Source organism: Carcharodon carcharias, chromosome 14, assembly GCF_017639515.1.
Source record: "Carcharodon carcharias isolate sCarCar2 chromosome 14, sCarCar2.pri, whole genome shotgun sequence".
NCBI classification, from domain to species: Eukaryota; Metazoa; Chordata; class Chondrichthyes; order Lamniformes; family Lamnidae; genus Carcharodon; species Carcharodon carcharias.
In genome coordinates, this window is record NC_054480.1 from 24941382 (window position 1) to 24968031 (window position 26650).

General features: G+C 44.8%; 1 protein-coding gene across 5 annotated transcripts in view; it reads left to right on the top strand.

The window, feature by feature from the left end:
* Positions 1-26650, top strand: part of slco4a1 (solute carrier organic anion transporter family, member 4A1) — a 181000-nt gene that overhangs the window by 90470 nt on the left and 63880 nt on the right. Inside the window, exon 3 of one of the 5 annotated variants that reach the window (XM_041203716.1) lies at positions 11434-11527. The exons of 3 other annotated variants lie outside the window; for them this stretch is intronic. The gene's annotated coding sequence lies outside the window, so the exon portion shown is untranslated. Of the gene's footprint in view, positions 1-4403; positions 4468-11433; positions 11528-26650 lie in introns of those variants that run through there. One more of the 5 variants, XM_041203721.1, reaches the window with a different exon arrangement.

Here is a 26650-nt window from a genome sequence, read left to right on the forward strand (position 1 = left end):
TGTGTAAGTGAATTAGAGGTGAATCACATTGGTTCAATAACCTGATAAGGAATCAGACCAGCCCTTATGAACAGTTTATTAACTAGTTAAACATCTGACTAAACATCCAATAATAGGCAAATATGAACAACAAGGCCCTGAAAGTCTGCCGGCTTGGCCTAAATAGCCAAGTGGTTATGGTACTGGGCTTGTAACTCTAAGATCAAGAGTTCAAATCTCACGATGGGAAACAATGTAACTTCATCTGAATAGAAACAGATGGAAATGTGTTTGTACTCGAAAGAGTTATAATAAAACTGAAAGTCTGCCTGCAGGCCAAGGATAGTATTCAAGGGAGGTGTGGAATTGGCCATGAGAAATGGAAAGCGATAAGCAAAATCAACCCTGAGCATGTTGTAGTTGCAAAGGTGAAACCAGGTCATGAAAGGTGGAAGGTAACTAATAGAAAGACTTACTCATGATTTAAACAAAGACTGTGACACACCATTGGACACTTCATATTAATAAGAATCTTTACAGGGCAATTAAGTTTTGCCAATATAACACCCAAGACTACCCCTAAAAAATGGGTTTAAAGGATAAGCTTTTGAAGGAAGCCCTTTTAGCAGGCAGTGGTGATAAGCTCCTAAGGGTGGATACATGCTGACTTTGGTCCAATGCTCTTGGTTAGTTAATGAAGTTGTGAAGATGTGTGACAGTGAGAAGAAGAGAGAACAAAGAAGAAAAAGAGCTGTTTGCACATGTCAGCCGTCCTTCCCAACCTGGATTGGTCTTCGCCACTTGTCACGATCATTTTTTTTCGCTGTATGGGATATTTCGAAAGGGCGGAATGGCAGCAGCTTGCCACCTGCCGACTGGAGGTGTGTGACCAATTAAGATAATTAATTGCCCTATTAACAGCCATTCTATGTCATCACCAGCACTTTAGTGGCATCAGAATGGCCCCCTCCCACGTGAGGAAACCGACAGGTTCATCAAGGTAGTCTCCCAGTGTTTTCCTGGGGAGCATTCCTTCCAGGATGCTCCATATCTGAGACGGGGGCCCTGGCAATGGCCATCGAACCCCAGCCTGCCTGTCTGCTCCAACCCTACTTCTGGCAGCTTCACCCGCTCTGATTGTTGGGGTTCGTCTGCCTGACCCAAGAACATTGAGAAAAAACTCTTACCAGCACCACAACATGGAAGTGTCCTGTCTTTCTCCCTGTGGCCCCTGCAGTAGCTGTTGGCAGTGCTGCTGAGGCTGCAGAGCAAGAGCCGGCACCTTGGAGAGGCAGGCCTCTGTACCTAACTGGATGGTGTTCCCTGACAGCAGCTTCACAATTGGCTGTGGCTGGTAAAATCTGCTCCAATCTGCTGTTTGCTCATGCGGGCTCAACTCGCATTTGGTCCCATTGGCAGGATCCATGAGGTGCCGGTAAAATTCCAGATCTCTGTTCTTCTTCTGTCGTCATTTTGAGGGGTTCAGAGTCCTGAAGCCAGGCATTAGATTTCCATGAGAAGGAAGAAGAGGCAAATTTACAGAGTCCATGAGAGAAGTACTTGAGAAGAGACTGGGAAAAGGATTTGCTGAGAGGAAAAACAAAAACAGAATTACCTGGAAAAACTCAGCAGGTCTGGCAGCATTGGCGGAGAAGAAAAGAGTTGACGTTTCGAGTCCTCATGACCCTTCGACAGAACTTGAGTTTTTTGGAGGACATGTCAGAGGAACTGTTTTTGAACGTAGCATCATCGGAACAGATGCAACGGAGGCGAAGGGACTGAGAGAATGGGATGGAGTCCTTACAGGAAGCAGGGTGTGAGGAGCTGTAGTCGAGATAGCTGTGGGAGTCGGTGGGTTTATAGTGGATATTGGTGGACAGTCTATCACCAGAGATTGAGACAGAGAGGTCAAGGAAGGGAAGGGAAGTGTCAGAGGTGGACCACGTGAAAATGATGGAGGGGTGGAGATTGGAAGCAAAATTAATAAATTTTTCCAAGTCCCGACGAGAGCATGAAGCGGCACCGAAGTAATCATCGATGTACCGGAGAAAGAGTTGTGGAAGGGGGCCGGAGTAGGACTGGAACAAGGAATGTTCCACATACCCCATAAAGAGACAGGCATAGCTGGGGCCCATGCAGGTATCCATAGCCACACCTTTTATTTGGAGGAAGTGAGAGGAGTTGAAGGAGAAATTGTTCAGCGTGAGAACAAGTTCAGCCAGACGGAGGAGATTAGTGGTGGATGGGGATTGTTCAGGCCTCTGTTCGAGGAAGAAGCTAAGGGCCCTCAGACCATCCTGGTGGGGGATGGAGGTGTAGAGGGATTGGACGTCCATGGTGAAGAGGAAGCGGTTGGGGCCAGGGAACTGGAAATTGTTGATGTGACGTAAGGTGTCAGAGGAATCACGGATGTAGGTGGGAAGGGACTGGACAAGGGGAGAGAGAAAGGAGTCAAGATAACGAGAAATGAGCAAGGGCAGGAGCAAGCTGAGACGATCGGTCTACCGGGGCAGTTCTGTTCTGTCGAAGGGTCATGAGGACTCGAAACGTCAACTCTTTTCTTCTCCGCCAATGCTGCCAGACCTGCTGAGTTTTTCCAGGTAATTCTGTTTTTGTTTTTGTTTTGGATTTCCAGCATCCGCAGTTTTTTTGTTTTTATATTTTTGCTGAGAGGAGGTGTGTGAGAGCCCGAAAAGAGAAATAAAGGCCCAGATTTTCACCACGAGGGAGAGGCTCTCCTGAATGGCGAAAATCCTGGAAATGGCTGAAATCTCAACGTCCCACCCTCAAACCCGACGTGTCCCATCCCATTGTGCATGTGTAATTCATGGAGGTGGCAGGGGTGGCATGATTTGGCACTAAGTTGACATGGGGGCATGGGTTGGCATGGATGAGGCATACGGAGTATGTGGGGGGGGGTTGAGGGGGTTTGAGTGGTGAAGGCTGGAGGAATGTTTTTTTGTTTCACTATCTTTATTTAATAATTTAAACACAGTGCCAAAGCGCAGAGGCTGGCCTTGTACCCAGCCTGCCTCTGCATCTGGCAACCTTTGCACTCGCTCCAGAGTCACACGCCCTGACTCCCATTTCAGCCCATCACCCTGCCATACCCCCCTAAACACCCTTACCCAACCGACCGAAAATCCTACCATTTTTAAATTTGCCGAACCTAACTTGGGGACCAAAATCTGGGCCAAAGTATATGTGGAACACGAGATGAAGACAAACCCGAGAAGGGGGGAAGGGTAGACTAAATTCATGTGAGACCAGAAGAGAGAACAATTTCAGGGTGAGATATTTTAAGCAATATGTTATGATTTATTCGCAATGGATGTTCAATTTTTATAGCACTGTGTATATTGCATAGAATATAACACAGAAACAATCTATTATGTCCAACACGTTTGGTCTGCCATTTATTCTCTGCTCTGGTCTCTGCTCATTTCACCTACTTCATCTCAGCCTTTCAGCATATATTTGTTTTCAATTTCCTGATGTGCTTGTCTAGTTTCCTTTTCAAGGTATCTAGGCTACTGGCCTCAACCACTTCCTGTGGTAGCGAGTCCCACATTCTAACCATTCTATGACTGAAGAATTTTTCTCCTTTTTGCCCTGTTGGATTTATTAGTAACTCTCTTGTATTTATGGCTCCAAGTTGTAGATTTTCCAACAAGTGGAAACATTCTCTCCGTACCTACCCTGTCCAACCCATTCAAAATATCAGCTGTCCTCCAAGTCTTTTCTTTTGTAAAATAAACTAACCTGTTTAATCTTTCCTGATAGCTGTAAACTTTGTTCTGGTACCATCCTTGTAAATCTCTTCCTGCACTCTCTCCAATGCTTCCAAATCCTTTTATAGTCTGGAGACCAGACAATGCACAGTACTCTGCAGCCTGATCAAGGTTTTACACAAGTTTACCATAACTTTGCTACCTTTGAGTTCTATGCACCTAGAAATATGCCCCACATTTTGGAGACCTACAGTACTGCTTTAAATGATTTGTTTGCCAGTATCCCTCAATCCATTTGCTTGTCTATACTACTCAATCTCTAATTTTTTCAGGTTATGTCTCTGTTTTTCCCGTCCGAGGGCTTCACTGACTTTTTTTTATCTATGTCAGAGTTCATTTGTCATTTAACTGCCCAATCTGCAAGTTTTCAATGGTAATCCACTGTCTGGAGGGGGAAATAGTGCAGAAGGGTTTGGCAACATTGATCACAATTCTGCAAACAACAGAAAGGAAAAACAATTTTGTGTCCAAATTCAACACTCTTTTTTCTCATATAGTAGTGTTCTTGCATTCCAAATAGGCTTGCTTTGATTAGCCAATACTTGGCAGTGGCTGTAGAAGGGTAGTACCAAAATTCTTGAATGACTCAAAACTCACGTGCCTTACCATGCCGATTTAAAAGACTGCAAGGTGGAACTGTTGATGCTGTGTTTCCTAAACTTTCAGCAAATGAACAGCAACAATTTTCATAGGCTCTGTAAGTATTACTGCCAATAGGTTAGTTTTCACATGAATAACTACGTTTGCTGCTGACATTAATATATTTGTGATATGATTTTTTTTTGCTCTGCTAAACCTGTGTTATTTTAGTTTCAGCTGAGCAATCTAACCTAACATTGCTGAATTGATATCAGTTTAAGACCAGAGTGCAAGAGGTTTTAAAAAAAATTTCTGTGGTGGGGGGTTATTTTTGCAATGTTCAATCTTACCCAGTCATCTCTCAGTGAGTGTTGGTTTATAAAGTGAGTCTGTTACAGATTGTCTGAAGAAAGGTAGAATTAGAAAAATTTTGATTTTGTGGAAGTTGTAAAAAATTTGTTGCTTCTTAGTTGGGAGGGCTAGCGGAAGGTGGTGAATGGTATATATTTAAGCAAACGCACAATGCTCTTCCCCTTTGGTATTGTATGTGCAATGTATCAGGCGTGTGAGTGTGTTGAAGTTTTAGTACCAGCAGTGCCACAGTTTGATCTGACACTTGCCCCTCAAGTCTTGATTTTCTGTCTGCAGTCAGTTTTGGCAGTCTTGGGGGAAAACCAGTGTTGCAGAGCAGACCTTAAACAGGTATTTGGGCCCCTTATTCCATATGCAAACTAGCCAATGCCTATTTTGCATGTACCTTGGCACTACATGCCTTTTTTTGCCTCTACCAATATAGCAGCATTCGCACTTCCAGTTTGCTATTAGCATGCACATTCCTATCTGCCATATTCAAGGATATGGCTGTTCAATGCCCTAAAAATGAGAGCTGTGTGGATAAATTTCTAGGTACTTTTAGTCTTTATTTTACAGTGAGGCGTTACAGTCCCAGAACGTTTTGAAAGCAAAATGATAGTCCTCTTTTGAAAGTTTCTACTACGTGATCTCAGGTTTTTTATAACATTGCAAGTATCCCTCTTTTGATCCTGATATATTAGGAACATTCATCATTTTAGATTGCGCAGTGAAAAAGAAAGGCTTGCATTTATATGGCACCTTTCATGACCATTGAATGACTCAAGACACTTTACCTATGAAGTTCTTTTGAAGTGTAGTCACTATTGACCTGTAAGAAAGGGCTGCCTTTTCAATGTTATTATAATATGGTTTTGAAAAATGAATTTGCTAAATTTCACAGGCTAGCTGTTGTGAAAGATAGGATTATGGGAGGGGCAGTTTTAACATTGAAGAATGCATGCATTTAGGTGCAATTGGTAAGTTGGGTTTAGTGAAAAGGTCAGTTGTTAAGCCGGTGCCCAGGTGAAGTCCCCCATTCGTTATGATCCCGGACAAGATACCCCAAATTGTTATGCTGCTTGGCGAGGACGGATGAACTGGCTCCCCTTCTTTATTCAGTCCCCACCTAGTTGGTTATAACAAAGTTAACTTAAAAAAGGATCCATTCTCTCAGTCCAAATGTATTGATGTTTTAGAAGGAGCCAATTTAAGCAGGTTTTCTTGAGTCAAAGAAAGAGTAAGCTTATTACTTACTAAAAACCCGAGAAAAAATAATAAAAACAGAAGACACATACATACACAGGTTAGAAATGAGAAGTTGAGCCTAAAAATAAAAGTTTAAAAAAAAATACAAATCGGTCTTTGGCTTGTCCGTGAGGAGTAGATGGCAAAATGTCGTGGCCATTAAGCAGGGTGATTCCATTAGACCTGACTTTGGCAGTTGGTTTGGAGACACTTGGATCTGCAGGTTAGCTGAAGGATCTGCCCTGTTTTCCTCTTGACTGTGGCTTTGCTAACTTGCCTCCAGCAACAGAGAAAGACTTCTTTTTTACCTGCAAGCTGCAAGGGTGCCTAGTTGAGGTTCTTCAGCTATGACCTTAACAGCACACACTAACACACCAGAACTAGCACACACACACCTGGCTTGCAACTGGCTTTTAACCCCCTTTCTTGTGTATTCCTGGAAGGGAAAAACTAACATGTCTTTTGCCCAGAATCTGCTTCCTTTCAACTCAGATCATGTCCTCAATCTGAGATGGAACTCAACAGGAGATGGTTTCTGCTGAGATGGTAACCAGTCTCCATTGTCTCCACAGCCACTGGTGATTAAAGTTGGTTTTTTTTGCATTGCATCTCTTCCTTTGAAGTATCTCTGTCTGAAGTAGGCCTTGATACCTTTTTAGGTGTGACATTCCATTCTCTCTGGACTAGTCGGTCATAGGAATTTTTCAGCAAGTAGTTACTTTATATTTTCAGCCATTGCTTGGAGGTCTTTTTTTAAAAAATAGGTCTTACTTATAAAGCTCAATATGTCCGCAAGTAATTCTAGGCTGTGATCTGCTGTCATGACACAGTGCATCCAGAAGTCAGCTCCAACTGTTGATTTTTGGGTTTAACTCCAGTTCGTTAGGCAGGCTGCACATAATCCCTTTGGAGGAAGTGGTTCATCAATTTACATGATAGTAATATATCAATATCCTTTCAAATTTAATGGTGTCTGCACTGGTTTCTCAGGCTTCCTGAAACTCGCCATTGTAACCAAGATACAAACACAAAAACAAATTTGTACGGCCCATTATAAATCAGGTAAAAATTGCAATTTTTTGCAATTAAATACTCCTTGCTCATAACTGTTTTCTTACCTTCCACTGAAGAAGGAGTACTTGGACATTTTGAGACTCCGATCAGGGTGGTTAGCACCTTGGCAGCCTTAGTTTGGACCATGAGCAACAATCAAAATGAATATCAGCCACAAGAGGTTTCAATGTGCGTAAACATTTCAAAAGTCTTATGTAGGTGTGCACCAGATTCTCAGGAAGCTGCCATGATGCTTTTGCTTTGTGGTAGCCCAAACTCCCTCAGCTCTTTGGACCTGGAAGCAAACTGAAGAAATGGTTGCTAGGTGATTGAGGGGTACCCCTGTCAAGCTTGGTTGATGACATCTGACATTAACCCAACCCAGTTGTGTCATAAAACAAGCGATCGGCAAATTAAAATGCACTTCAGATGCCTGGACAGTTCTGGAGATATGCTTCCGTATTCAGCAGTTAGGATCTCCAGATTAATTGAGGTGTGCTGTGCTCTGCACACAACATTGAGCAACAGTGAGAATTGGAGCTGAAGGTTGAGAAAGGCACTGTGATCCATCATCTGTGAGCGATTCCAAGGAGAATAAGGAATAACATCAGCAATGCACATTGGTCCTCATATCCTTAATGTTCAGTTAGTTGCCATCATTCACCTCATATAACAACCACATCCAAAAACTACCTTCAGCCCACTGACACAAAGCAGTCTTGCTACCAGCCAACCACCCACTGTACATTAGCTCATCCCTCCTCTCCCACCTTCCTATCCATTCATGCCTTCTTATTATCATCAAACAACTGGAAAAGCAACTTGCAACCAATAATGGGCAACACAAGAAAGTGATAAATATTGTGATTCTGCCAAACCATGGAAACCATGTGCCTACCCTTGTGCAACAACAAAGCTTTGCTCCTGCTTTTCCTACTGCTTCTGTTTGGTTCAGCAGAGGTAGAAGCAAGCTGCACAAATCCCTGCTCTGACAGTCCAAATGCTCTTTGTAAACAGCTTCTGGATTTTGGAGCCTGTGAGTCTTTGTCAAAGACTGTTCTGCCTAGACCTGTGCAGCGACAAACTCTGACATCAGCAGAGGAAGCAACATGTCAGGTACTGACTGAGGGGCAATGGGAAGAAGTTGAAGTGCCTCCATTCTCTTTGCAGTCATGGACAGTGTGCACGGAAGGCTTGTCAGTACATCATAGGTTTTCTGTTGCTGCTTAGTAATTATACTTTTCATCGCTATCCTGCTGGCATTCAGCATTTGTGTCCAATTAAGTAGAGTTTGGAGAGGGATGCACACTCCAACACAGACTCTCCACAGCTGTCCCCGCCATGGGTCTGCTTTTGCTCAGTTGTGAAGTGTGAGTCACCAGAGGACATCCCAAATAGCTACCTATTTGGACCCACTAATCTGGGCTGCTGCGTGGTAAGCATGTGTCCAGTGATAGTGCACACTTAGAAGGTCCAAACTCCTCTGATTTTTCATCCACGCATGTGTGCATGAAAGCTCTGCTGGAGAGAGAAGATATGAATTAGTACAGTCAAGATAAGACTGTTGCAACTTACCTTAATGAAGATTATCATGTTTCACTCATTGCTGCAATTGACGGAAGAGTTGGGGGTGCATCGCCATTTTACGTGGGCGGGCCAATTAAGACCCCTCAGCATGACGTCCATCAGGAAGCACTATGTGGGGGGGGAGGGGGGAATTCCCTAAGCCGAGAGTGCACTCTTTTGCACTCCATCATATTGCTGCTCACATTCCACTTTAAAGTACACCATTCACTTTCTATTCATTTCCTCATACTTCTCCAGTGCTTCTGTCCTGTGATTGTAAACTGTAAGATATGGGGAAGAGCGCCTTAAGTTCTCTCCTACATCCTTGTGTTCTGTGCTTCCATTTCTTCCTGCAAGAAGGGTAACAATGGATTTATGAAGTATTGTAATGGCATGTGTTCTCTCGATGGATTGAGAGCATTTGGTGAGGGTGACCATGAAAGGCAAGCATCAAATTGCATAAGGACAAGGTGATAGATGGAAGTTTGAGGAAATGCATAGAAAATGAATGGTATACTTTAAGTGGGCGTGAGGAGCAATATGATGGAGTAGATTTGTTAGGAAATTAAGGGGGAGGGAGCTGTGTAATGCAATAATATTCACTTTTACTAACTGGGTTAGGTCATTAAGGCACTTCATGTACTGTACCCACGAACAAGACACAATGTTCCTGCTGCTGACCTCCTTGACCACTTCCAGCCACCTTTTTGGCAGCAGTAGATTTCTACCTTCTGTTACTGCAGTACATCACATGAGGTACCATTACACTGAGGTGCAGACTTAGAGCATCCTGGGACCACATTCTGGAATTGCTGTATCTATATCAAAAAAGATTCACCCTTTAAATGCTGGAATTAATTTACCTTTATGTGAGTCCCCATTATGCCCAGTGCCTCACATTTGATGTCAAGCCCAGAAATAAAATGGTAAGGAGGTGACTGCATCAAAATGCCACAGGTAGACATGCTGAAACAGTTTCCAGGCTCCTTACATGCCCCAAAGTTAGACGAGCAAAATGCCGCCGATGATGGAAATCTAAAAGACAGAAAATTCTGTAGATACTCAGCAACTCTGGCAGCATTTGTGGAGTGAGAAACAGAGTTCACATTTCAGGTCAATGACCCTTCATCAGAACTGGGAAAAGTTAGAAATGTGGTAAATTTAAAGCAAGTGAAATGGAGGAGGATGGGGGAAAAAAAAACAAAGCGAAGGTCTTTGATAGGATGAAAAGCAAGAGGGATTACGCAACAAAATAATTAATAATGCAGGCCTGAAGTAGATGATGATGGGGCAAGGAAAGAAAGAAAAGTTGGCATTGGTAGAATGATTAAGTCCATTCTATAACTGGTTATATAATTATCAGTGACTTATGTGGCCGATTTTGGTTTTGAATGAGTTTTGGGAAATCTTGAGTAATTTGGACTTTGTCATGTTCTTAAATTCAGATGTAAGTGGGTGGTGCACTGGTTAAAAGTCAGACTACTTGAGAAAGGGAAAGAAATGTGGTAATGTCAGGGTGTGGCCTTTCTTCCCATAATTTAGAAACATTGACAGTTGGAATAAAACAATAATCTTGCGTTTCTTTTCCACCCACTCTTTCCAGTTAACTGTTAGCTGGGATGGATGCCACTGATAGATGTTCGGCTTGTTTTAATGATAGATACTGCAGACCATTAATAGTATTTGAAGAACTAATTAGCTATTGGTGAAGGGCATTCAGTCCGAGGTACATACCACTGGGTCTTGGGGTCAAGTATGAATTTTAATCTGTTCAGATTAAGTTTCATATTTCAAGTTCTTACCATCAACAGATCTTAAGGTTCCATCTTATGATTTATTCACTAGTTAGTGAAGGTGCTAAAGCTAGCCTTTTCCAGACTTCCAGGCCTCCAGCAGAATTTCAAGTCCTGTGGGCAGGGCGCACCCGACCTGATCGGGCGTAAAATAGCGCGCGATGACTTTGGGCAGGCATCCTGATGTCATTGCACACTTGCGCCATATTTCAGTTGGTGGGCGCATGCTAGAGTCGGCAGCACGCCCGCCGACAGTTAACAGGGCAATTAAGCCCATTAATCAATTAATTAAGTGGTATTTTTCGCTACCCGTTAAATTTTTTGGTTGGTGGTCAGGAAAATGGCCAAGCAGCCTCCGGATTTTTTAGGAAACCTCATCCGCGGGCGGGATGAGGTTTCCAGCAGTAATTAAAATAAAAATAAAAATTTTTAAACATCATATTTAACATGTCCCTGTTCATGTGACTGAGTCACATGTGGGAGACGTGTTTCCCTTATTTTTGACCATGAAGTTCTTCAGCTCCCTGAGGCAGCTCTGTGCCTTCAGGGAGCTTTCAGTCTGCGCTCCCTCATGCATGGGCAGCCTTTAGTTCTTGCGCTCCTCCCGCCCCCACCCCTGCAGCGCTGAGGTTCTCAGCGTGCGTTTCACGCTGGCTGGCCGTTAATTGGTGTGAAATCGCGGTCGAGGCCCGATCACGGGCGGCCGTCCATTTCACGGCTGCTCCGGGCCCGCCTGATGAAGGGAAAATCCTGCCCTTAAGTATAAAAAGGATTGCCATTTGATTTAATGGCTGGATGGCCAGGGTCACAGGTTGGCATTCAATGGTTTAATTTATTGTTGCAAGGAATAGAAACTCATTAAATTAAATAGACGCATTAAATTATTCTTGTAGAGAGCTGGCATGGGTTTGATGGGCTGAATGGCCATCTTCTGTGCTGTAATCATTCTCTGATTCTGTATTTCCTTAAGTCTCCCCTGCTTTATTTGACTCCTTTTTACTGCCTAGACTTAGTTCTACTCTTGCCTGCCTGATTTTAGTCAAAGTATCTGATGCAATGGTTTCTCTTTACAGATCTGCACCATTTCCTCAGTAGGCTCCAAGCTTCATCACTCAGCTGTTCCTCTTCCACATTTACATGTTTGTCTTGGCAACATCATCAGAAAATGTTGGTCAGCTTTATATTTACATTAATGCTTCCCAGTTCTTCCTCATTACTTTACTCCTATGTTGTCAAATTGTTTATTTAATATTTATTCTTGGTCCAAGCTTAACTCCTTCCAGTTAAACATTTGGGAAGACCCAAATCTGGGAAGATTGCCCTAGTCCTGTTGATACACTTCGATTCCTCGCTGTACCTCCTACTTCCCTGACCCCTGCCCCAGACTGTTTACAACACCAAGTGTCCTGTTTGACCTCATGTTCTTAACCTAAATTCTTCATAAAGACTACATATGTCCATCTCCATTCTATTGTCTGCCTTTGCCTCAGCCCATCTGCCTCTTTACAATTTTTCATTACCTCCCACATCTGATTATCCTGATGCTCTTCTGTCCTTAATTCTCCAAAACAGCTGCTCATATCTTATCCCACACCAAGTCCTTCTCACTATCACATTACATGTTTCCCCCTATCCCAATATCATTGACTTGCATTGGCTCCTGATACATAAATCAGAAAATATTGTAACACATAAGTAGACCGTTCAGCCCATTGTGTCTGTGCTAGCTCTTTAAATGAGCTATCCAATTTGTCCCACACCTCTGCTTTTCCCAATAGCCCTGAAACTATTTCCCCTTAAAGTATTTAGCCAGTTCATTTTTTTTTAAAGTTATAATTGAATCTCCATCCACTACTTTTTCAGGAGGGTACCCCCGACCATCATAAATCACTGTATCTGTTAAAATGTTTTATTTCAACATCTCCCCTTTGGTTCTTTTGCCACTTGCCTTAAATCCATGTCCTCTGGTTACTGATCTCCTGCCAGTGGGAACCATTTCGACCTATATGCTTTATCAAAACTCTATGAGATGCAATTCAAAATTCTTATTTTTAAAAATTCTATCCATGATCTCCTTGCTGTGCAATCTCTGTAATTTCCTCTAGCCCCACACCAAGCTCTGTGACTCTTATAGGAGGGTGGGGGTGCTGTAAAATTGAGCGGGAAAGTGTGAAGTGGAGACACTATTGTCTTCCTGACTCCTCCCTCTCTCTCCCCCCCACCCCCCACAGTGATGGGAAGGGTTGAGAACTGCCCTCTCGCCTGGAGACTAATTGGGTCCCTTAATTGGCCACTTAAGAGCCGCATAATATCCTCATCCCGCCATCGCTGGTATTCTTCCAGTGACCTGCGGAGGCCATGACATGTGGACTAAGCTGTGGCCTAGTGGGTTGGGTCCCTCCTACTTGGGCTGCCTATGCTTTATGGACAGCCCAGCCTTGCAGGGCCTCCCTGACTGGTCTCAGCAGTCCTCCCTAACCTACCTTTCCCCCATGGCTCCCGTGATAATCTTCAGCCTGGGCCTATTGCAGTACCAGCAGTGGCTACAGCTCCTGGTGGTGCGGCCAGTACTGGAGAGCTGCCAGCCTCTGATTGACCGGCAGGCCTCAGAGGCGGGAAATTTCCCCTCAAGATGCTGTGAGGACCCCATCACCAACCAAGTAAGTGCCAGATTTGCTTTAAATCGGGTGGGGTGCCTGGAATGGCCACGATAGAGTAGCCACTGGTTCTCCAGCCAGTGGACAGGCCCACTGAAATTACCTTTAAATTCCATCTGTTTTCTATGATAATGGTGTGACATCAGGGAAACCTCCAGTTCTTGGATTGCTCTTTTGTTGTTGCCTTTGCGATTCTCCCTCCTTTTTGGCCAAGTTCTTGGTGGCCTTTGTCAAAAGCATCTTTTGCTCATTAGTCGTATGTGATTTATTGATTTGCAGTGTTTTTTATTGTTCTGACTTTGGATGTGGGTATTTGTGGTGTTTCCCAGTGGAAAAATTGCCTGGGCGCGGTGGGTGGGGTGGCTCCCCATAATAGAGAGGCTTTTCCAAGCCTTGAGGATTCTGCCAAATAACTAGACTGCAACTAACAGCAAGAATCACATGTTCTGTTAAAAATGCCACAGTAACAGTGAAGGGATTAAATCTAACAGACTGAGGAAGAAGCACTCAGGAACTTTAGAGGAAAATTGACCCTCGGGTGATTGGATACTGTCACAGTCAATCATGCTGCAGGTTTGAATATTCTTTGTTCCTAGGCCTGTGCCCTCCCCCCACACCTCCCTTACCCCTAATTTGCCTAGCCTTGTCCCATGTTTCTGGAACCAATGCACACTCCACTGTTCCTAGCCACTAAGCGTATTGAAACCTCGACCAAAGGTTTGAGACAGCTCCTTGGTGCCTCATGTACAATCGGTCTCCTTAACCAATGAAGTTTAAGGATTGAGAAAGAGGGAGGCGTGCCCAAGAGGGAAATGGGGTGAAGAAAAGTCAAATCAGGTACAGAAAGAGAGGAAAATAAACTGGATTGAGGGGGAGGGGAAATAAATTCAAACATTTAAATTTCCCTTCCTAACAGCACTGAGGGTGTACCTACACCATGTAGTTCAAGAAGGAGGCTCATCACCACCTTCTCAAGGGCAATTAAGGATGGGGCAATTAACACTCGCCTTGCCAGAGATGCTCACATACCAAGAACAATTTAAAAAATTAAAAATCTCTTCATAATACTTGTAAGAATGAGACCCCCACTGTTTAAATTGCTCTCTGGGCTGGCCAGGTTTATTGGCATTGCAGGAACTAAAATCTCCTCATTATAAGGGCACTTGCACTGTTAAGTACCAGACTGACTTTCTATGTCAAATTTATTGGGAATTAAGGCATATTAACTTGTGGTGATGTGCAGTTCACAGAGTATCTCTTTCTCATCACAAGTTGCTGGATGCTTTACACATTAAACTACCCAATGTTTTGATAGGATTATAGCCTAGATTTTCCTAACATGGGGCAAAATTTAATCCAGATGATTGGGGTCTCGCCCGTTGGCTAGAGAACTGGCCAAAGCCCTACGTTGTCTCCTTTGGGGAAGACCTGTTGAATTCAGTGCCAGTCAGGCACTTATGTAACCAGCAGCGGGCCTTCTCTGGGATCAAGAGAAATCACGCCCCCTTAGAGCTGCTGGCCAAGCAGGGGCCGACATGCTTCAGTACAAGTAGTGCCACTGGGGAGCGGCAGCTGTTGCTGACTTTGCAGTCGCCAAAGGGCCAGGATCAGCGAGGGACCCAGGCCACAGATGAGTGAAGGCAGGATGGAGGTCACTGGGCAGTGGTTGTGGGAGAGTAAGGAGGGAGGTCAGAGGAAAGGACAGGGAATGGATCTCCAGCAGGGGATCCCATGTTTCCCCAATACTGAGTGTCTGACAACGAGGGACCTCCACCCCACCGCCGCACACCCCCCCCCCCCAAAACTGGGAGCCTGCAAGGAAACACGCCAGGGTTTGCTTTTCCAGCACCCCACACGGTGACTGCGCCATCCAAATACTAGTTGAATATCAGCGGCTGCGGAATGAAGGCCCTTGAGCAGCATTAATTGGCCACTTAAAGGCCTCAATTAATAGAGGGGTGGGAAGGCCATCCACGAGTCTTCTCAACCCGGATTTAATCGAGTCAGATGTGGAAGGTGACGAGGCCTCCACCTGGCAACCTCCCCACCTGGTTAAATGTCCTCTTGTCTCCAAACTCATCTTAGGGGAGGGTGTTAAATTCTTCCCATGGTGTGGATCGCATCAAAAGGGACACAACTTTTTGACTTGGTTTGAAAAAAGAAGTTGGTGGAATTTTTTCTTTTCAATTTAATTAACCTTCCTGTGGTTGCCTGAAAATTGGAGTTACATGTTTTGAGTTTGTTTCTAGCTTGTGTAAAGTCTGATGTCTCAGCGTGCTACCTAAAGTTTTCAAGGTCATGCTGCTTAGCTGGTGCACGAATGACATTGAAAGTTCTTTGCCCTGTACTTTTCGTTTCCTTCAAGTTTCTCTCCCCATTTCCTGAAGACAGTTCCTTTTATGGTGGAATATGGCCCCATGAATGTCTAGAGCCTCTGACCTCTTGGGCTGAACAACACATTCGCAAGTCAACGGCAGGTCCCACTCCCGGAAGTCAGCGGCGTTCCGACTTCCAGGCCCGCCATCGAACATGGCCGATAACACACTAATTGCTGGACCTGCTGGAGCCCGACTCATCCAGGGATCTAGGCAAGATTGGAGGGAGGCCTGGTCCTGGTGGGATAGCAAAAGTTTCAGACTGGTTTATAACAGGAGATGGCTAGTGGAGGTTTAATGGAGGTTAGGAATTGCACAATGTGCCTGGTGAATAGAGTTCACACATTCGAACCTTGACAAGCTTCACAGTCTGAAGCTTCAGATCATCATTCAAGGGTCCTTTGTGTCTGCGGAGTTCATTCACTCATGTCGGATCATGAAACGGTTTATGGGCATCATGTGATGGAGCTGATGTGTCAAGTGATTAGATACCAGACCACCCCCTTACTGATTTCCCTCTGTTAGAGGAGAAGCCTCTTCAGTGCAAGCCGCACCAGAAGCTGTCCAGCAAACCCTCGGAGGGTGCAGTGTCACATCCTCTCTCTGCACCGAGCCAGCCATTGCAGATACTGGCACATCGGCAGGGTTCAGCAGGGGTCATGCACACACTGGTGAGAGCACTTCGCATTTGCCCGTGCAGCTGCCGGAGAGTGTGGTGGACCTGGCTTCAGGCAGTTGGACGAGTGTCCCGGGTGTTCCAGAGGCTGATTCCAAGTCAGATGATGAGCCTCTGGAGTTGCCCGTAAGGTGGTCAGTGCTGGAAGTTCAGTGCGAGGTCCATGAAGATTTTGGCAGGTATGCCAGAGGGGGTTACATGCCCTGGCCTGGACTATGGAGGTGTCCATCCAAGCCATGAGCGCTGCGATCACCCACTCTTTGGAACGCCGAGCTTCCGCCCTGGACAGACTGGCGACTGTCCTGGAGGGGCAAACTGAGCGCATTTCCAGCGCAATTGTTGGGATGCGCTCTGACCTGCACACCATCACCCTGGCTCTGAGCTCAGGGGCTCATACCCAGGACGACAGGGGAACTGGGAGCTTGGTCGCCCAACCAGCTCCTGGGACCTCACCGGTTTGCAGGGAGGACCAACCGGTCCTAGTGGTGAGGGGTGAGCAGCAGCTGCCTCCATCTGGACATTCCTCTCATGGTCTTTCTGATAGGGGTAGCATCTTCTCTGTCCATCAGCCATTGACACAGGCCTCGAGCATTGCCGCAGCGACTGAAGACTCGCATGCGTCTCAGCAAGAAGCCACTCAAGGCCATAGCCGCACCGAGAACACCTGCTGAGGTCATCCAAGGCAAGGGAGGTGGCAGATCAGCTGCCCTGCTCCAGTGCAGCTGCAAGTGAGGGAGGAGCACTGTGCCGGAGCACTCGTAATCGTGTCAGTAAATATCCACATTAGTCAGGGATAGGGACATATGGGTGAGGTTATTTATTGATGCTCTTAGGCCTTTAACGCTTGTGGATAAACATTCCCTCATGCTGCTGTTCTGATTGATTGCTGTGGCTGTGTGACTCGTGTCTGAAGGTTGAGGGAAGAAATCAAAGGTTGAGGGAGGGCGGGAGGAATCGTATTCTCATGTGGGGTGATGGAAAATGTCTGGATATAAAGGCTACAGGGCTCTCTCATTGCAACTAGGAAAAGGAGGGCCAAGATTTCACCAAAACTCTTCTGTAGCAGCGGCAAGGCGCACCTGAGAAATATTTGCCGCATTAGGGCAGCCCTGGTGCTACAGCCATCCACTCAATCACAGCCAGGGCTTCCTGCAGGATCATCAGCATTGTCCCTCAACTCATCATCACCAGTGTTCTCAGAGGACCGGCCCCCGCCTGACCTGTTATCATCCTCCAGGGCATCTCCTCTTTGGATGGCGATGTTATGGGATACACAGAGAACCACGACCATTAGGGGCACATGTGAGGAGGAATACTGTAATGCGCCTCCACATCTGTCCAGGCATTGGAAGTGCACCTTTCGGAGACCGATGGTCTGCTCCACAATGGCCCTGATGCTGGCATGGCTCTCATTGCCCCTCCTCTCTGTGTCAGATTTTGGTACCCTCACAGGCATCATTAGACATCTTTTGAGTCGACAGCCCTTATCACCTAGGAGCCGTCCCTCCAAGAAATCTGGGTGGGTGATAAGGTCTGGAATCTGTGAGTTCCTAAGAATGTATGTTTCAAGACTGCTGCCTGGGTACCTGGCACACACCTACATGACCAGCCGATTATGCTTGCACAACAGCTGCACGTTGATTGAGTGGAAGCCATTTCTGTTTATGAAGGTGCATGGCTGCCCTGTCGGAGGCTATGTGCATGCAGTCAGTGGTTCCTGGCACCCTGGGGAAACCTGCAGTCACTGCAAATCAGGCTGGATCCATCTTGCTTTGGACATCCTGCGTTAAGGAGATGTAATTCCACAGCCCTTTGGAACATTGCACCTGTGAACGTTTTGATGCAATGGCATATAGCAGGTGGTTTTATCCCACTAAGGTCTCCACAGGCTGCTGGAATGAGCCTGTTGTGATGAAGGTTAGAGCCTCTGTCACCGTAAATGTGACAGGCACTGTGTGGCCCCCACTGCAGCTGGATGTGATCTTCCCTGCAAGCATCTCACCAAGCCTCCTTAGACAGCACCTTCCAAACCCACGACCACTACCATCTAGAAAGGCAAAGGCAGCAGGTAGATAGGAACACCACCACCTGGAAGTTCCCCTCCAAGTTATTCACCTCCTGACTTGGAAATATATTGCTGTTTCCTTCACTGTTGCTGGGTCAAAATCCTGGAACTTGCTCCCTAACAGCACTGTGGACTACAGCGGTTCAAGAAGGCAGCTCACCAGCACCTTCTCAAGGGCAAGTAGGGATGGGCAATAAATGCTGGCCCAACCAACGAAGCCCACATCCCATGAATGAATTAAAAAAGAACTCACAAAAGTGATCCGACAGTGGCTCTTGAAAGCCTGAGCTGTCTTCTGCACTGAGTCTTGCCCAGTTGAAGGTAGCTAAATCTCTGTCTATATACCCTTGAGGCACCATGAGATCATTTGTGCCTCCACTGAGGGTTTCTGGTTTCCTCCTGACCCTCAGGGCCTGGTGCTGCTCTGACCCTTTCCTGAAGAACCACAGCATCCTGAGCATCCCTGTGTTCCCTTCTTCCTCTCGCCCTTCTCCTCTTCCTCCTCATACTCTTTCTCCCCTCTTCATTGGAGGTTGTGTCTCCAACTGAGACCACAATCCCCATCTGTCTCAGATACTTTCCACCCCTCACCCCTGAGAAATGGACAGGAAAATATGCAATCAAAACAAGCCCTCATGAAAAAAATCTCCGAAAGGTCTCTCTGCTCATTCACATGAGCAGTCCCCACAGTCAATGGAATTTGAACTGAAAAGCTGAGACTCTGGTCTCTGCTGCAGTTTTAAAACACGTCCAAACAAGCTTGCCCATGAGAATACAAATTCCCCACCTGTCATGAATCTTACCCTGAAGGCGTATTATTACCTTCTGAATGTATTATAGCAGTTGGGGGCGTTAATGATCTTAATTGGCTTGTTAATTGCAATTTAAGTAACACAGGCAGGCTCCCGACTTTGTGACCTGCCCATGTTCCGTATTATCAGAAACCGGCGTGATGATGTCATAAACAGTGCCTGATTTCATCACACTCTATAATACCCTCCGCAAAACAGCGAATGCTTCTGATCTGGGAGCGTATTCTTTATCCTCTTAAGTGACCCCATGAGTGGCAACAGTTTTCCACAAGGACCACTGGATAGCGATTGGGAATCTTGGGGCCTATACTTTCTAACCTTCACTAGCCCAATTATATTTTCTCTTTTTGCCCTCACCAAAACTGCTCTTACATTCAAAAATCATTCTTTTTTGATCGCATGTTCTATTTTAGCTCACTCCAATGACTGGAATAGAGAACAGCTGTGTAATGTCTGCGTCCATTGTAATATTCTAACCATTAAGTGATCTATTTCCTGGAGTCTCCTTAAGTATCTATTTATCTTTGTGTACAAGGTCTTAAAAGTTTATATTAACCACACCTAGAAATCTCAAGTGCTTTATCCAAAGTATGTTTGGACAAACCTTATAAATTTCCCAAGGTCATTTTTAAAGAAAAGAAAAGCAGCGTTGTACTTATGAAAACTGATTGAAGAATAGACTTTTTGTTCACTCAATGCTCCCTCTTAAGGTAAACTGTGTATATTCAGGCAGTTGTCAGTTCTTTAATAGGCATTCAAAGATCCAGATTTTCGTCCCCGGGTTCGGTGCACAGACTTGGGAGATTTCCCCAGCTCGGCAATCCCAACCTTTAAAGATGTCTGCCTGTCGGTTGATTTTCACTTGGGTGGGGGGGGGGGTGTTGGTGTAGGAGTATATGAATTGGGGTGGGTAACACTGGAGCGAGAATGGAGGCCGGCTGGGCAGAAGGCCTGTCTCTGTGCTCCGGAACTCCGTTGAAATAAACTTTTAAAACAGCCCTCCATCCCTCACCACTTACCCCTGCGCCCCCGCCACCCAACACACTCCCTATACCTCATCCAGGCCAACCTATGGAGATCCATGTCCCTCTACCCACCCCCATGGCCCCTCAAACCCCCATGCTAACCCATGTCCTTTGCCCAATGCTGTGTCCCTCTACCCACTCCATGACCCTCTACCCACCTCCATGCCTCTCATACCCCTACGCTACCTTAGTGTTGACTCATGTCAATCCATGCCCCCACCACCAACCAATTAGCCCCTCCAAGCCAACTCACCTGGTATCCTTATACAGTTGCTTGACAGCTTTGACAGTTCTTCAATATTTCTTTGACAGTTGGACATTCCAATGATTTTTTTGCGTAAAAAGTGCTTAATCATTTTCAATTTTAACAATCCCAAAAAATGCCTTACCTCTTCCAAAGGGTGTCTTAACTCTCCCGCGGGGTGCCTTACCACTAGCAAAGTGTGTCTTACCTCTGCCAAAGGGATCCCAGGACCCTATCTAAAGGGGTGACTTCCTTCTCCAAAAGGGCACCCTGGCTATCCAAACAAATAGGCCAAGTTCAGACCTCCTCTTAGCTAGTCCAATCTGCACACTCTGGGTTTCACAGTCCTGGCCTTCCAAAATCCAACTTCAGTAGAGGCAGCTGGTGATTTAAATGGCTAGCTGCCTCCATAAACTGCATATGCGTGAACCCCAGCCCAACTACTCTCCTGCCCCCACAAAAATTGGAAATGCTGGGTTCGGGGGTGGGACTTAGAAATTTTGGCTATTTCTGGAATTTTCAACACAATGGAGAGCCTTCGCTCCATTGTGGCGAAAATCTGGGCCATCATTTCCAAAAGGAGGTAAATTATGCGATCTGAACTTGCGGACCTGGATTATTTTTTAATCAGCGTGCACATTCTCACATATCTGGATTTTTGTGTCGCAGATTGCTTTTAATGATACCATGTTTTTGAACAAATTAAATTAAAACACTTCCTCCTGCGCTGACAGGTTTTTAGAACGTTGTTCTACTGTCCCTTGTGAAGTAGATCTCTTCAATAGCTGAAGAAGATATCAGCAGAAAATTTAAAATCCTCATTGAGTGATTATGACAATTAATTGTCCATATTTGTTTTATAAAGTAGATTAGGCTTGATCAACGATTTATCTTAATTGGGAAATGTAGACTGTGTACAGTGCTTTAGTCTCTGGACTCTGGCAAAATAAAGGCCTCCCCGCTTAAGCAAGAACTCCCAACGTCCTACTCAGCTGTTCAAACGCTGCCTACATTTTTACTATAAACAACATTTAAAAAGCTTTATCTTAATTTTCTTAAGTTTTCTTAAGCAGTATCCATTCTCTTTCAGGAGGTGTCACATTACTTGCTAAGAATTCAGTCCAAGTCATCAAAAATGTGGGAGCGTTCTTAGCATACGTTGTCTAAAGGTACTCCCTGTGTTGCATTGGTTGACCAATGGTAGAAACATTGTTGAGAATAAGCATCATTATCTATATTAATCTGTACAGTCTTGTGCTATGGGTGTGACAAGATTGAATTTTTTTTTTGTGAAGTTTGCAAGCACAGTGTTTTGCGTTGGCACTGGAGAACCTGTTTCAGAACGGTGTTACTCAAAGGAGTAATTTTTTTTTTTTATCCAGGTGATCTCCTTTAAAAATATTTATAATGTTGCTAAGAAATGCAGAGGAAGCGTTAAATCCTAGGATCTGGACAAATGTGACCAATATTTAGGTTAGAACTTGTAGTGCAACATGTTTAACTTTGACTGAGCAAACTACTGAATATAAACTGCATAGTGTGATTCAGAAACCTTGGGTGGAATTTTACAGGCTCCTGACAGCAGGCTTGGAAGTGGGAAGAAGGTGAGAGCAGTAAAATAGTTGGGGGAAGTGGCAGATTGCAATTCTGACATGTTCCAGCTGCTGGTTGGTTTTTGTAGAGGGGATGCAGGCAGCAGGACCGGGAGTGTGTGTACTCATGGCAGGCAGGAATTGAGACTGGGAAATCCATTGTTTCCTATTTTGAGGTGCCTTTTACCTTTTCCTGGGGGTGCAAATGTCATTGGCACCTTTTGTGACACCCAGGGCTGCGAGCTTGGCATTATGAATTCCATTCACCTTGCCAGACCACACCAGGTCATTGAAAGTCTCACAGCACTGTGACCACCCCACGGCTGCTAAACTTTGCTGCGACCTCCAGCCATGCCTTCTTGCCTTCTATCATGCCTTCTATCACTGCTTGTTTGTCCCTACAACCACACCTCCACTCCACCTCTCTCTCTGCCCCCCACACACACACCTTAAACCAGCTTATATTTCAACTCTTTCTTGGACTCGAACTCAAGTTCTGTCGAAGGGTCATGAGGACTCGAAACGTCAACTCTTTTCTTCTCCGCCGATGCTGCCAGACCTGCTGAGTTTTTCCAGGTAATTCTGTCTTTGTTTTTGTCATGCCTTCTTGATGATGTTTGTTGGCCTCCTCCTCCCCCTCCCATTGATTGGGAAGAGCATTTCTCTCTCTATGCCCACACTTGCTGGAGGTCCAGCTCCAGCGAGGCATCATTAAAGCTGGGAACCTCCAACTGCAGCCATTACTTCAAAGCCTCTCTTTTTAGCCTCCCTTCCAGTTGCCTATTTGTGTGAAGCCTTTGATCCGAGTGCGGCTGTCCCTTTAAATATGGTGCCTGCGTTTCAGCTGCTGGGACCCCTTCCCGCACAATACCCATTGTTGGCTGTCTCTCACACCTGTCACCTGTTAATTGGACGCTAATAGCAAAATCCCCTTTATCTTGTCCGACGGTCATCGAGACTCCCTCCCTTCCAATAAAGTTAGCACTGTATGTATATATTTGTGTTTGTTTCTGTGACTAATCTGCCTCCAGGTATAACTATTATACTTGTTTGAGGGTGTTACCTAGCTGGAATTCCATACCTCACATACCCAGTACACAAAGGAGACTGGATCTGATTGCTCTTCATTGTTTACTGGCGAGAAAGCACTTTGTTACTAAGGTCAATAAGCACCAAGAAATTCAGGTAAAACTTGGGTAGACTGCCAGTGCCTCCTTTCTCTTCCAGGCGAGGAGATTCCCTGAACTTGGTCAAAAATCAGCAAAAATTATTTCCAAACAAATTTGATTTTTTTGTCAGGCTGAATACAACCAAAACAGTTGTAATTAAACCAGTCTTGGTTGGAACAGATAAATAATAGTGATTGGATTTTCCCATTGGAGACAATAAACTGGAGCCGGGTTTGTTTTTATATTAGTAACCTACCTCCAGTGAGAACCTGACTGCATTTCAGATTTTCCTGGGGGTGAGCCCTTAATTGGGACGGAGATGGTTTTCCTGTTCAATTAAAAATTAGTGGAGTCAAGAATGGAGACAGGTTTCAGGCTCTCAAGGCAGCCACCACTGAGGCTGCTGCTATTCCTGTGAGAGAGAATTTGTGCCAAAGCCTGCCACTGCACCACAGGAACCTGAGCTGGCACAAGGGAATCAGAGTTCTGGCAGCCATGTGGGAGAGGAGGGAGGTCCTCTTCCTAGAGGATGGCAAGAGGAGGCTGCCTTGTCATACAGCAGGGGCACCTCTCTCTTCAGTGCCATCTCTCTCTCTCTGCCTAAGCATATTGCAGGGCCCCACCTGACTGCTCTAGGCACTGGATTCTGTGCCCTCTGAGCCTGCGATGCCCCATCAGTTGCGATTCTGATATGTCATCCAGCATCGGTCAAGAGGGCATCTTGTCACCTGGGTGATGCACCGACGTGCAGCTGCTTGTGAGGTGCCACAGAGGTTTGCACCTGATGAGGGCACAGACATCTGTGACCATCTGCCTGGCGAGTCGCAGTCTCTTTTGCCACCGGTTCACAGTCATCTCCATTCCAAATCAAAGGTGTTCTAAACAAAGCATCCAACCATGCAAGGAATGGATCATTAACGTGAACCTCAAGTTACCACAGGTCCCTTTCCTCTGATGATACTGTAAGTAGTGTGCACTTTTCAGCCACTCCAGAAAGACTGCAAAAGAGTGCCAATGAAAAGCAGAGGCTCTGTGTGCAATTCATTAGCTTACATACGGTGGAAATGTCCATTATTTGCTCTTGGAAAAATATTCTGGATGAATGGGAAATAAAATTCATCTGTTACTTTCTACTAATCTGACTCTCATCCTCATTCATTGGGCAGGATTTTCCCCTCGGCGATTTGGGGGCGGGGCCCGCTCGCCAAGGAGAAAACGACGTGGGATGACATTGGGAGGAATCCCCGACGTCATCCCGGTCCCTTTAAATTTTTAGGAAGGTGAGCAGACAGCAAAATCAGCTGTCTGCCCGCCGACCTGTCAATGGCCAATTAAGGCTATTGACAGGCTCATTAAAATAGTTAAATGCCCTGTCCGTCCAACCTTAAGGCTGGCGGGCAGGCCAGGAGCCCCAGTGGCCTATAGATTATTAATGAAACTTCATCCACTGGCGGAATGAAGTTTCATGTCTGTTTTTTAAACATTTAATAAATTTTATGTGTTTATTATTAACATGTCCCATCTCGTGTGATATTGTCACATGAAGGGGGCATGTTAATAATTTCAATATTATTCTTCCATTGTCTCTTTTCTTTAACTTCTATTTTGTCGGTCAGTTTAGGTCTAATGTATATTCAGTCTGCATTTTTACATCTGGGAATATGACAAGGTCATCTACAATATGGCAGCTAAAATAGGGTTTATTTTTACTCACATTGTTAGATGGGAACTCAATCAACTGGAGTAATGTCTTAAAATGATGAAAACAGGCACCCTTTGGATTAACTGTGTAGTTTATTACACCTCCAGAAAATAGATCTGTCCTTTATGATTACACTGATCTACCTATCATAAACTGTGAATCCAACATAATGCTGCTCTCTTGTCTAAACTGCCTTGTGAAGTTGTTCATTTTCCAAAGCACAATGAATTCAGCTAACCGTACAGGAAGAAGGAAGAATTTGCATTTATGTAGTACCTTTCAGGATCTCAGGGGGACACAAAGAACTTGCACCCAAAGGCACGCTAACAATACCAGCAATCCATTGACCGTGGATGGTGTTCATGTGCATGTCTGTGACCTCACTATTCTAAGTATGTCCTTTGTCTAATAATTATTGTCTGGCTGTAACAGGTTTGACCATCAGACATGCCTCCTGGCAAATGTAAGAAAGAAAGGAAACTTGTATCCAATGGGTACTTCTGATGTGCAGTTACTGATACAGTGGCAAGTGTACAGCCATATTATGCACAGCAGGATCCCACTAACCAAAGACAAAACATAAAATGTTGGAAATACTCAGCAGCTCTGACAGCATCAGTGGAGAGAGAAATAAAGTTAACATTTCAGGTCTGTGACCTTTCATCGAAACGAATGATCGGCCTTTCCTTTTGGTAGTGGTTAAGGAAGAAAACGTAACCAGAATATGAGGGAAAAGATCTCTGCTAATGATAATGCCACAGGATCTCTTGCATCCACTTGAACCATCAGAACAGGCAGAAACAGAAATTAAAGGCTAGCACTTCCAAGTAAGGCTGCATGGCCTAAGCACCACACTGATGTATCAGCCTAAAGCCAGAACCTTTAACTATACTGGTGGGCGAATCTGGAACATATTGTGCAGGGTCAGGACCCACAACTAACCCCCAAGTCAGGTTCCAGGTGTGGAATGAAAATTCACTCCTATGACTTTGCCATTCTTTCTAAATTGGAGTGCCTGAAACTGAAAAAATATTCTAACAATGACCTAGCCAATTATTTGTATAGAGTCAACATTCCATTCTTGTTATTGTGGTTGATGCCGCCATTTATAAAAGCTATGATCACTATCATTTTCTTGCATTTGTATTGCATGCGTCATCTGCATGCAGTATAATTTGGTTCTATATCCTTAATGTTAAAGTACAACCTTAGATTCTGTAAATGGTTTCATGTTAGGTCAAATAGATAACAACGATTATCCTTACTGAGTACCCAGACACTGAGTCACTGTTAGCGATGGACAGGTGACCTAAACCAAAGTACCTAGACTGCATGGCACAGGTAATCCCACCGTCCTGCATCAATGGCCTTCTTTGTAGTCGTGGGAAATGTTATTCCTGATGCAACATGTCATATGGCTGGTAAATGAAATGACTGAAATTTACACATTTGTGAGTGTGAGGATAAAACTTGTGTTTTCAGGATGTGTAATGCTACAGACACCAATTTTGCTTGCCTTTTAGCCAAAACTTTGACCAAAATCTACACTTAATAAGAAAATCTATCAACCTTGAATAGCAAACTGAGCTGGTATCTTCCTCTTTGTTTAGGTCTTTACATGTCTGCTAAAGAAAGGCAATCAGAGCTGACATATTCATCATTCATGGTGAGAGTAACATCAAATTTATCTGGAGTCATGATATAGAAATGTAAGGTTCAATTCGATGTCACAGGACCCCTATTGTGCCATGTACAGTATCTCCTTATCTGTATTGCCTGTAATACAGAGGAGTTTGACCTTCTGATCAGATGTATCAGCTGCTTCCTCATTTCTAGCATGTTTATCCAGATCAGAACAATTCGAACATGCTGCTGGCGCTTAAGTCACCAGTCTTAGTTGATACCTTTTATTTTCTTTTTTATACCTAACATGCTGTCAGTAAAACACTCTTGGTGACTTGCAAAGCAGATCA